This window comes from Nicotiana sylvestris, chromosome 5 (assembly GCF_000393655.2).
Source record: "Nicotiana sylvestris chromosome 5, ASM39365v2, whole genome shotgun sequence".
NCBI classification, from domain to species: Eukaryota; Viridiplantae; Streptophyta; class Magnoliopsida; order Solanales; family Solanaceae; genus Nicotiana; species Nicotiana sylvestris.
Window position 1 is genome coordinate 100,790,376 of NC_091061.1, and position 12,780 is coordinate 100,803,155.

A 12,780-nucleotide genomic window follows, 5' to 3' on the forward strand; every position below is an offset into this window, starting at 1 on the left:
ATTATCATTTTGGACGTAGATCAAATTCAGATAGTCCAAACAAAATTGTTTTGACAATTTTTTGCTGAGAAAATTAGCCATGTAAAAGTTGTTTGGTAAAGTGACTTCCACATGTAATAAGGCTAAGGCACTGAAGCAAGTTGCAGTTGTAATTGTTTTCCGTGTCTAAAAGAAAAAGCTTAAGCCATAAGCAGAAAGTAAGTAGAAACTTCAGCTTTTAGTACTGAAGTTTTTACAAATGAACTAAATAATTTCAGCATCTTCTGCTGAAGTTTTTGAAAAAGCTTATCCAGGACAACAAAACTTCAGCTTATTTAGTGCTGAAGTTTTTATAAATGAACTAAATAACTTCAGCATCTTCTGCTGAAATTTTTGAAAAAGCTTAATGACAAAACTAATGAATCCGGGACAAAAAAACTTCAGCTTATTTAGTGCAATTACAAACAAAAACTTCAGCAAATATAAAATAAAACTTCAGCTACTATGCTTAAGTTCAGCAATTACAAACAAAAACTTCAGCAAATAGAGAACCAAACTTCAGCTACTATGCTTAAGTTCAGTAATTACAAACAAAAACTTCAACACACTTGGTTCAACACACTTGCTACTTCAGGCCCGTCTACTAGAATGCTAAAATTCTGCGTGATTGCCTTTGCTACTTCAGCCCCGTATGCTGAAGTTGCGCGAAAAAATGGGTACACTTGCATTTTTTTTTGCAAAGCGGGCACACGTTAAAACGTGGCCCAAAAAGCGGGTATAGATGCAAATCCCCCCAATAAATCTTAACTTACCAGCCTCTAGCCATTAATCATAGACTTACCAAAACTAGCCAACAAAAATTTAAAAACCAAATAATAAGGTTCTTTCTCTCAAAGAATCACATGCAAAAATCACCTTCCATATTTTTAAGCGTGATTAGCAACACTATATACAAGATGGAAAGGAAATTTTATGGATGAGGTAGCAAATAAGGTGATGAAATACAAAAAATATATACAATATTCCAAAAATCTAAACAAAAAATGAACTTTTTCAACGGGTATAGTTGAAATTCATTGAAAATATATAGATAAGTCAATATACAAAATTTGAGGAAGATTGGAGGTGATTTGGACTGGTTTTGGATCAAAATTCGTAATTAAATCGAGTTCAAAAAGTTTTTTGCGACACATGTATCAAACATGTATCGCGCATGTATCTCACACACAAGTATACATGGATATACATGTGATACACAATAGATACAAATATGATACATACAAATGATACATATGTGATACACAAATGATACACACTATGATATACATATCATTTTTTTCATGTTAAGTTTTACCGAATTTTCAATTCAAACCACCTCAAAACTTCACCAAATCATCCCAAAACTGAGATTCAAGCTCCTTAAGTTGTGCCAAATATATTCTAATAACACCCACTCAAAACAAAGCAAAAATTTGATTTTTTTTGCTACAAATAGCTAATTGGCTAATATTAGTAATATTTTATCAATTGACCATTTTTTGTAATGAGCTACCTATAAATGGACATAGCTGGTAATTTCCTTATGTTTATAACCCATTCTGACCCATTAGGCAGCCCAAATATAACCCATGAAACTCATCCAAAACAAAGGGATCTCAACCCAACTTATATAAAAATTTACTTAGTTGCCCCAATTTTTTTTTATATTTTTGATTTTCTATTCTTTTGTTTTATGCACCACCCACCCACACTACCCCCCCCCCCAAAAACTTTTTTTTTGTATTTTTAATTTTCTATTTTTTTTGTTTTTCTACACTACCCTACACCCTACCCCTCCGCGCAAACCCCCTCAAAAAAAATTTTACTTTTTTTTGTATTTTGTAATTTAATTATTTCATCCTTCCTGATTTTCTATATTTCTTGATCAACCAATTAGATGAAGAGGAGTAGGGTTGGCTTTTACTTTTTTTTTTTTTGTATTTTTAATTTTTTACTTTTTTTATTTTTCTGCACCACCATACACCCTACACCCACCCCCTCCACGCAAACCCCCTCAAATTTTTTTATTTATACTTTTTTTTGTATTTCTAATTTTTAATTTTCTGCATCATACACCCACCCCACCCCCACCCCTACCCGCAAAATATTTTTTAACTTACACATTCTATGGTGAAAAGCTTTTTTATACAAGATGAGCATGATTCTAAAACATAAGTCAAGTTGGGCGGGTTGGGTTATGACCCATTATTTAGCCCATCTTGACCCAGCCCATCTTAGCCCAAGTACACTTTGGGTTAGGTTGGGCAATGACCCATTTATTGACCTAACCCATCTTGACCCGCCCAAAATCAGCTCAACCCGCCCATTTGCCACCCTTACTATTCAAAGTACAATTGTTCACAATCATCTAAATGAATTTCTTTTTAATTCAAATGTGTGTCTCATTGACAATTAAATCCCCCCCACCCCACCCCCAAAGTTGATGTAAATTGTTAACAGACTAATTTCACGTGTTTACAGTTATAGTTTCTCAGGGCCTCAGCACGATAGAGGTTGCCAAGATCCTTGAAATATTGGGTTTTATGGTGATTGATACTTCCTCTATTCCAATTTATATGGTGGGTATTGGGTAGTCATCTTTTGACTGCTCATTAATATTTAGCTAATATTTCAAATGTAATTGAGAAATAACTATTTTTTTAATGCGAAAAATTTTTTAGACAAAAATACTCCAACTTAAACATAAAAGAACTCCAGCACAATGTGCTGGAGCATGAAGATTTTACAAGTTAAACTCTAGCATAGTGATACTAGAGTTCGAAAATTCACTATATGTAAAACTCTAGAACTGTTTGCTGAGTTCGAAATTTTTAAAGATAAAACTAGTATAATATGCTGGAATTCTGTAATAATTAGGGGTGACAAAGCCCAAACCCATTTAATCTGCCCAACTCACCCAAGTTTTAATAGGTTGGACATGAACTACTTTAATGATGAGCTAAAATTGGGCATAACTCAACTAAACCCATTTATTTTCAGTAGCCCTAAACAGCACATGATTTTAGCTCAGACTGACATATGAACAACAATTGTCTTTTAAAGCTTCTAAGGGTATGTTTGGTATGAAGGAAAAACGAGTGATTTTATCACTTATTTTTCCATGTTGGTTGGTGAGTGAATTTTTTTTTCCCGGAATTATTTTCTAGTATTTGGTTAGAGAGTCAAAAATATTTATAATAAAAATAATTTTCGATGCTACTCTCCTCAATTCCCCTCCACCCAAATCCTCATGTGTCCTGTACCCCTCTCCCCCCTCCCCATGACCTTCTTTTTCGAGAAAAAAAAGTTCCTATAGCCGTGGGAAAAAGCATATTCTAGTATATGAGAGAGAAAATAAGTGCTATTATATTTATCTATTTGTTTCCCTTAATTTGTCTATTTGTTTCCCCTTTTAAATATGACATCACTTGTAAAATATTAAGTGTATGTCATTGGAATTGTAAATGAGTGCAATGATCCAAATAAGGATCTGAGAATTTAACTAATAAAATGCGAAATATAAGGAATTTTGGGAAAATTTTCTATTTATATAAAAAGAAAAAGAATGAATTACAAAGTAACCAACTGACTAATTAACTATCAACTAATAAGCTTCCATAGTCGACTGAAGATCTATAGAAATGAAGAAGAGAAGAATCAGAGATTGAGGGAGAGAGAAGAGGGCAGAAATCGAGTAAGAGAGAGTTTGAGAAAGAGAGAAAAGTGACCTAAGATTCGTTGTCTTCTCACATCTGTTGAAGGTTATTATAACAACCTTCGGTTGACATGGTGAACTCCTATCCCTCATAGATCATTTGTTGGAAACTAATCCTAGTCATTAATTTGAAATTCTATTACTTCTTCACTAATTCTGTTATTCCTTCGCCTAAGCTCACCTTCCATCGAATCCAGCTAGCAACATTAGTTCTTCTACTACCATTAGATGAGATGATGTGCCACCCTCTTACCATTGAGTATCAACATTCAATTAGAAACTTCAAAAGAAGAAATTAGAGCTTTAATATCATCCATGCTGAAACAACACATTAAAATGCTCCTTAATCTCCGTGATCCTCTTAACTTCAGCCCCAATACACCATGGAGGATCCCAATCTCCATCATTGATCTTCTTTATACCCAATGAATCTTTATCCATTATAAGAGGATATAGGTCATGAGCTACACAATAGGACAATCCTTCTTCTATTGCCTTTGCCTCACAATGTTGGTTGTTTCCTCCAACTATTGTGCCTTTGCATACGCCAAATCTCCTTCTCCATTCCTCACAACCCATCAGTGTTGCACTTGTACCAGCCAGTAAAAGGCAATTTCCATGTCACTCATTTAGTAACAATCACCGATACTCCTCAAAGAACCTTACTATGTCTGGCCATAGATATGGAATATGAGTGAGACAACTGTATTTCACCTTTTCCAAAAAGTATATTGTCTTGTTGATCTCATGTGTGACCCTATTGACTGAAACTGATCCTCCATTCCTATTGGCGTTTCTCATTTTCCACAACTCCCAGGTGATAATTGCTGGCACCGCCTGGTATAGAGACTTAAGTTTTGGACAACATGGAGCATTCCACCATGTCCTAATAACGTGATGTAGCTGTACCAGTTTAATAATGATCCCTGCAGCATTCATGAATGTCTTCATACCCTTGAGGCAGTAGTACCTGTCAAGAACAAGTGCTCAAACGACTCCTTTTGTGTTGCCTGACAACACCAACACCTAAAGACACATATGTAACCTTGTAGCCAGTTTTCCCCTCCAAAGCCTCCAGTTAAAGAATGATATCTTAAAAGGCACCCTTTAATCCACATGTGCTTATATTCTGGATTAGGGTTTGCTCTATGTCTCACTAGATGCCAAGCACAACTCATAGTAAACTTACCAGAAGTAGTGGGTTTCCATAGGACTGCTTTCAAATTGCACCTTCTATATAATATGTTCAGCTATATCTTTAGGAAAAGTTTGCTCTAGTAGCTCCTCATTCCAGCTATCTTCTTGCCTTAGTTCTGCTACTTCTTGTGGGTCCTCATTTATATGAAACTCAGGTCATACCACATGGTATAATGCCCCTAATCTTGTCTAGTTTTCATTCCATACATTTGTTGTACCACTCTTCATCTCCCACAAAATCTTATGTTCTACATCTTCCCTTGCATTTAACATCTGTCTCCACACATGAGATCCTCCCCTAAACTGTACTACTGTAGGAATTTCTTTCTTGCAATAATTGTTTCACATAAATTTAGACCACAATGATTTTGTTGTTCTGAATCTCCACCAAAGTGTAGCAAGCATAGCTTTAGAGACATTTCCCCTCCAAATGATAGCAATTTCCCCTTCCAAGAATGCAGCTTGGCTTTCACCTTCTTGATGAGATCATTATAGTAGTCTTTCCTTCTTCTAGTGTAGAAGATAGGACATCCCAAATATGTAAAAGGAAACTCTCCCTTAGCAAATCTTGTAGCCTCTCCTACTGCTTGAAATAAAGAATTGGAAGCCTCGAAACACATATAGTATGAGCTCTTAGTTTTATTGATTAACTGCCTAGAATTTCTCTCATAACTATTCAATACTATAATCACCTTCTTCAATTAGTCTGGATGAGCTGATGCAAATATGATAGTGTTATCAGCATATGCCAAATGATTTAGTGGATCAGTCCACTTAGGCATACTATAACCTCTAAAGTCCTTGTCCTCAAACAACTTATTTAAGGATCTAGATAACACTTCTGCTGAGAAAATATATAATGCAAGAGACAAAAGGTCTCATTGTTTTACTCCTCTCACGGATTTGAAAAAATCTGAGGCCTGACCATTCACCAAAACTGAGTACTAGTTTTTAGATACTAAGTTCCATACCATGTTGATGAAATGCTCAGCAAACCCTATCTGCCTTAGAACATGCAGAAAGTACTTCCAAGAAATCCTATCATATGCCTTGGCCATGTCCAGCTTAATCACAACATTGGCTGGCTTAGCTCTCAACCTTATATCAGTAACTATCTCTTGTGTAAGAAGTATGTTTTCAAATATACTCCTACCCTTAACAAAGCCAGATTGGTTATGTGATATCAAGGCAACTAACAACTTCTCCGATCTATCATATATTATCTTGGAAATCACCCTATTGATGAAGTTGCTCAAACTTATAGGTCTAAGGTCAGAGAAAGTTTGCACCATAGGTTTCTTAGACAACAATACCAAGTTAGTATGTGTGATCGACTTAGGCATTGTAGCACCTCCATAGAAATGCAGTATCATGTTGTGAATATCATAACTAACAATATCCCAACATTCTTGATAAAATGTTCTAGTGAATCCATCAGGACCACTAGTACTATCCCTACTAAGCTCAAACACTGTACCCTTGACCTCATCAAGATCAGGATATCTACATAGGTCAAGATTTTTTCATCGTCACCATAGTAGGCACATTTTCAAGCATTGAAAAATCTGTGGGATCAACTTCTTTTGTGAACTGATTCTTGTAGAATTCCACTACTTCAGCAGCTAATTGATCATGTTCCTCTATGCAGATTCCTCCTGCATTTTAGATCCTCTTCAGTTGCAGCTTCTTCCTTTTGCTATTCACATGATTGTGAAAGAAGCTATATTTCTATCTCCCTTAGCAAACCAAGTCATCTTAGCTTTCTGTTTCCAATATTGCTCCTCAATACTCAAGTACTTTTTTAGTTCTGCCTGGGCCTGTTGTAGCATAATCTTATTAGCAGTTGTTGGTTCTTCCTCAAACAATATCTCTTTCAACTTTAAAATATCTTCCAAGATTGCCAACTGCTTGAAGATTTCACCATACGTGGATTTACTCCATTTGGACAGTGCAACTTTTACATTCTTCAATTTGTGCTTGAACATAAGGGAAGGGTTCCCAATGAAGTCTTCCTACTAATTTTGTCTCACCACTTCTTTAAAAGTCTCATGTTTGGTCCAAAAGTTGAGGAATCTAAATGGTTTCACATAGTTTGCAGCCTATTCTCCACAACTCATAAACAACAAGGCATGATTAGAGCCAGTTCTTATCAAATGTTCAACCTCAATAGTAGGAAATAGATTCTGGAAAGGAAGATTCACAAAAGTTATGTCCAGTCTCTTGAAGATACACTCAAAATTAGGTCTTCCATTCCACCAAGTAAAAGGACTCCCTTTGTAGCATAAATCAAACAATCCATTGGAATTAACACAAAAGGCAAATCTTTTTATTTTGGAGGATACACTGGACGACCACCAATCTTTTCATCTTCATTAAGTATCACATTGAAGTCTTCACCAACCATCCATGGCATCTCCATATCACTTGCAAGATAGTACAATTTATCCCACAATTCTAGTCTCTCAAGAGCTGAGCATTATGCATACAAAAAGGTCATCATAATATGTTGGCCAATGTCATGATGAAACACCTTAACAGTCACATATTGTGCAGATTCTATGACCAACTCCCATTCCATATTAGCATCATAAAACAACCAAATCATCTAATTATTATTTGCAAAGGAAGCCTCCATATTCAACCTTCTTCTATACCTTTGTATGTGCCTTTAATTCTGAAATGGTTCCATCAATGCAATGATAAAAAAACTATGCTCTCTTTGCATGTTAATCACCATAGGAAATGCCTGATGTGTGTTCACAAACCTTATGTTCCAAATTAATGTTTTGATCATCATTTAGTTTGTGAACTGCCCTTCTGGGCAAAAATTCTTTTAGGTTGAGGAATCACTTTGTTTTGTCCCTGCTTCTTTCCTTTCTTACTACTCTTATCGATAGTCCTAGGTGATAAATCAGTTTCCATTGCTACTACTTTGAAATTTCTAATTGTTGATTCATCATCACATTCTTCCTCGAATTGCTCTTGTTCAATCATGGCCTACTGAATCTCCACTGGTGTAACATTATGTGTGACAGGATCATATAATATCTGGATTGGTATCTTCAAAGGTACATTAAGCTGAAGTGGCATTGGTTGGCCAGTTCTAGAAGCACGTGAGCACCTGCTGCTTGTGATACAATAGCATGGTGAGGTTGTTACCCATTTGTCTCCTTCATCACCATAGCATTCTGTTCTCTAGCTCCTAAAGAATCCTGCAACATCTTAAATTGCAAAGTATAGATAGATTCCAAGCTAGGGTTTATTGTAGCTGTTTTTGCAGAAGTTACCAATCCATTGGGATCAAGAGGCTTGTCACCATCTGTCTGATGATCTAGACTCACTGTATCATGTAATACCTCTACATCAACATCACCACCTTTCTCCCCAGCTAAAAAAAGCCACCAGAACACCTTCAACAATAGAAAAATCCTTCCTAGATGCCCTATGGTTTACTGTTCCATTGCCCTACTTTTTAGCTGAGGCTGCTGCACCTTGTCCCGTAGCTTTTGTAGCTTCAATTGATGTTCCTTTATCTAATTCAGCTAGTACTTTATACTGTTGTTCATTAGAAACATGATCATCTTCAATTTTAGTTTTTAGGCTAGGGTTTACTGTAGCATCTTCATGACCTAAACCTGCTAGGTTTTCCTACTCATCCTCCCCTTGATTGTTGGAAATTGTATTCTTGGTTATCTTTATAATTCTCCTTCATTAGCTCGACTTCATCACTCTACAGTGCCTTACCATCGTTTGTTTTTTCAGTTGTTTCAATTCCTTTGAGTAACCTCCCATTGTTTGTGAAGGCACTTCTTGATTAAGTGCCTTATCGAGAGTTTCAAACCTTCTTTGCACCCAATCTATAGTTCTCTCCTTTTGTGTATCCACCCCAATCCCAGTAGCATTAGGATCAGGGTTACACTCTCTTGCCACTACAGTAGAACTCCAGTTCCTTTAGGCTTTAGACTGGGATTTTGTGCATTCTCTACTTGCTTCTTCTGCTTCTCCTTGTTATATTAATTTGATTTTTGCTCCTTCTCCTTCTCCTTAACTATACCATCTTCTTTGCCACTCATAATTTGTAGAACTGGTGGATCAATTTCCTCAACTTCCAGTGCATCAAATTTGTTCTTTGTAGCTACTGCCTCAACCTTGTTCTTCACCTTCCCATTGTCAACTACATGCTCCTTTGTTGTTTCAATGATATGGCCTCTATTATCTCGTTGGTACTTGTTCTTTCTTATTTGCATCCACTCATATTTGGAAGGATTTGAAATTGGCTTGCCCAATACCTTACCACCTGAGAGAACCTTAGATGAGGTAGCTGTTGTGCCAACTACCTCCTTCCCAGTACCTTGATCCTCTACAGCTTCATTATACCTCTTATGTAGCTCAGGATAAATCACCCAACAATCAAGTTCATTGTGCCTTTGCTTCTTACAAGTCTTACAATACTTTGGCATGTAGTCATACTTAATCTTGATCCACTTAAACTCCTCAGGCCCAGACTCATCTTCCTCCTATATAATTTTAATTCTTTGGGGGAGTTTAGATAGCAAATTAACCTCAACCTTGACCTTTCCACAACTAGGTCTAGTACCATTTGAATTGCAAGATCAACATGCAATGGATTACTTACTACACTAGCTAATGAAAAAACAAACTCCTTACCAAAGAAATCTGGTGGTAATTCTAGAAAACTTATCCAAAATACAACAATTGGTGTTTCTTCCTCAGGATTCTACCATGGATTCCACTTCGTGCACCTCATCTGCCACATCTCACCTTGAGCTTTCAAATAGAATGCAGGCTTAGAAAAAAGATAAACATAATTTTCCATTAAAGACAACGTTATCAACTCATGATTATCTTCAATTAAACCTATTGAACAGGCTTCTTTAATCTCACTCTGTATGGGAATAACTTTACGTAATTCACTAATAACAAGCTTCCCATAAGAGAATTTTCCAAGAACTGCCAGTTGAAGGCCTTGCTGCACGATTGATTGTTTCACTTCTTGTTTCTTCCACTTGATTATGGGTTCATCATGAAGAAACTCTACAGGTTTAATAGGTGTTTTGGCTAGGGTTTGCATGGGCGCATTTAATGAAGTAGGTTGTAGTAATTTAGCATAGTTTTGGATTGGATTAGGGTTGTTAGAGGTTGTTTGGGGCAGTGAGAGTGGTGAGGACGACTGACCATCCTCAAAAGGAGGCTGGCAAGTGGCCGGAGAGGCCATCAAAGGCTCGCAAAAGCTTCTAGGGAAATCATTGCAGTCGCTTGTTCGCTAGAGCTCTCTTGATGCATGTGGATTTAATGCGAGAGTTCTAAGTATCTTGCTGAACCTCGACTTGAGGGAATAATTTTTTTTCTAAAAATAGAACTATTTGCTACGTGCTATGTGTTTGGGGTGACTTATATGTGAGGTAATGAGTGTATATGCGGACATCGAGGTTATCTCATGTTTTAGATAGATTCTAGGTTCCCTATGCCTTTATTGAGTGTGAGTTATTCATCAATTATGCTCTATTCGATTCTGATAACTACGTGGCACAATTATTCATATAGAGATCATGTTTTAACTTATGACATCTTATTTGAGCTCGATGCGTTAATTCTTGATATTTTTTGATACACTTGATTTGGTCGTACCTACATTCATAATTCTTATTCTTGTAATACGTCTTAAACTGTTGTATGACTAGTTGGTTTCCTTATTCATGTTAGAGATCATGTTTACGTTTTTAGTGCTTATGTGAATATAATGGTCATTTGGAGGATAGATTACATATTGGAGCTATAGTGATACGTTACATACATGCTTATATTATGCATATAGATCATCTCTTATTCATATGATACATCCCTGCATATGGTTCTCTGATATGGACTGAGGTTATGGATCATGAATTATCCGTGCATCTGAGATGAGTATGGCATGATGTTTCTATCATGCAGTCATTGTGATATTATTATTGCTAAGGCACGAGGTTCTCACTATGTGGTTATTGAAATATTAACATTATTATAGCACAAGGTTTCTACCGTGGAGTGTTTGAGATTTCTCCCAACAACATGTGAATATGGATCCATCCCCCTAGGGTCGCTCTCTCATATTTCTCTCTTGATGGCGTACAAGCAAGTTGAGAGAAACCGACAAGTTTCTAGTTGATTATGATGCGTTTCAGGCATAAAGGTGAAAGATAAGACCATTTAAGTGAATATTTTGTGCATATTCATGCATTAATTATGCAATCTTCTATATATTTCAGTTGATACATTATGTATGCGCATGAGATTTGCTAGTGAATGTTGGACACCTGAGAGAGCCAGATTGATGAAAAGGGTGAGTTTTATCACATAATATCATGTTTTAACTCATATAGAAGCATTCACATACATATTATTGGAAATTGTTGAGAAAATCCATTGTGATCATATAAAAGTATTGTTGATACCCAATTTTTTTCTCATATATTTCAAAATACATATATACTTTCAAAATAGTGCATGAACATCAACCATTATTTTCCATAATTTTTCTGTAATTTTAAAAGGATTTAATTAATTTATTCTAGTATTTTATTATCCAAATAATTACTAATTGCATCACAAACGGTTTTATGATAATTTTATTGCTTAACTTTATTATTTTATATTTATACTAAGCTTTAATTATATCATGAATAGCCACATTCACATGTTAGGATTATAGTTGCAATAACTTTGCAATAATGGCTCATGTGTGCATAATTACCTTATTTCACAAGAAAATAACCTTTTATATTTTTATAATATTAAGTAATTATTTTATATTATTTTTATGCATAAAAATTATTTTTATCATTTAACTAACTATTTTTATAAATTATTTTATCAATTAATTGGGTATTTAACAAATAGCCTCTTTAATTTTGTCTATTTTCGGACCTAGCCCAAATTACCACCCCAGCCCAATTAAACTAACCCAATACTCATAACCCAATTTTAACCCTCCCAACCCCAGACTCAATCCTGCCCGTTGATCTCAAGAGATCAACGGTCCAGGACATTCTTTCCCTTTTTAATATACCAAACCCCCTAACCCTAGTCATTTCTTTAATTCCACCGGCCCCAAATCCCTTCCCTCCTATCTTATCTTTCAGACGCTCCCCTAACCCTAGTCGGCGTCGCCGAAAAATTCTCCGTTCCATGGGGTTTCCATGTGATTTTAGGCCCCAGCCGGCCTCTTATCTTCACTGGTTGTCCGATTTTGCTGTTATCCGAAGGAATCTCGAAGAGATTTAACTCAGACTTAGCTTCAAACTCTTCATTTCTTGATGAACCTGCCTTATGTTCATCGCTCTATCTGTGAGTATTACTATCTTTACGTTTATGGCTTGAAAACTCCGGTTCTTAACTGGATTTTTCTCACTTCGTTCCATTCTTCAAAACCCTCCTAATCTCTTTCTACTCGAGTATGTTCAGATCTTTGTAGATCTGAGATGATTTTGAGGTTATTTGATATTTCTCTTCGAAAATCTTCTATTTTTCTTACTATTAACTGATTTTAACGTTTCTCTAAAACTAGGGTTTCATTTCTTTGCGTTTCTGCAAAACTTTTTGAGTGTTTGATTACGTTACTCTTTGTTTGCTTGACTGTCTATGTTCTAAACCCTAGGGTTTCTGATTATTTCATTAGTTATTCTGGTATTTGCCCTTTATTTTTATCTCTGTCAATTAAAAGAGATTGACTGATTTTATTAGTGTTCAAATTATATTTTTTTTGCCGAGATGGTACTTCTCTGTGATTTTTACCTATCTTCCTTGTTTGTGACTCCTAGTTGGTACTACTTGCTTTAATTAGTTTATTA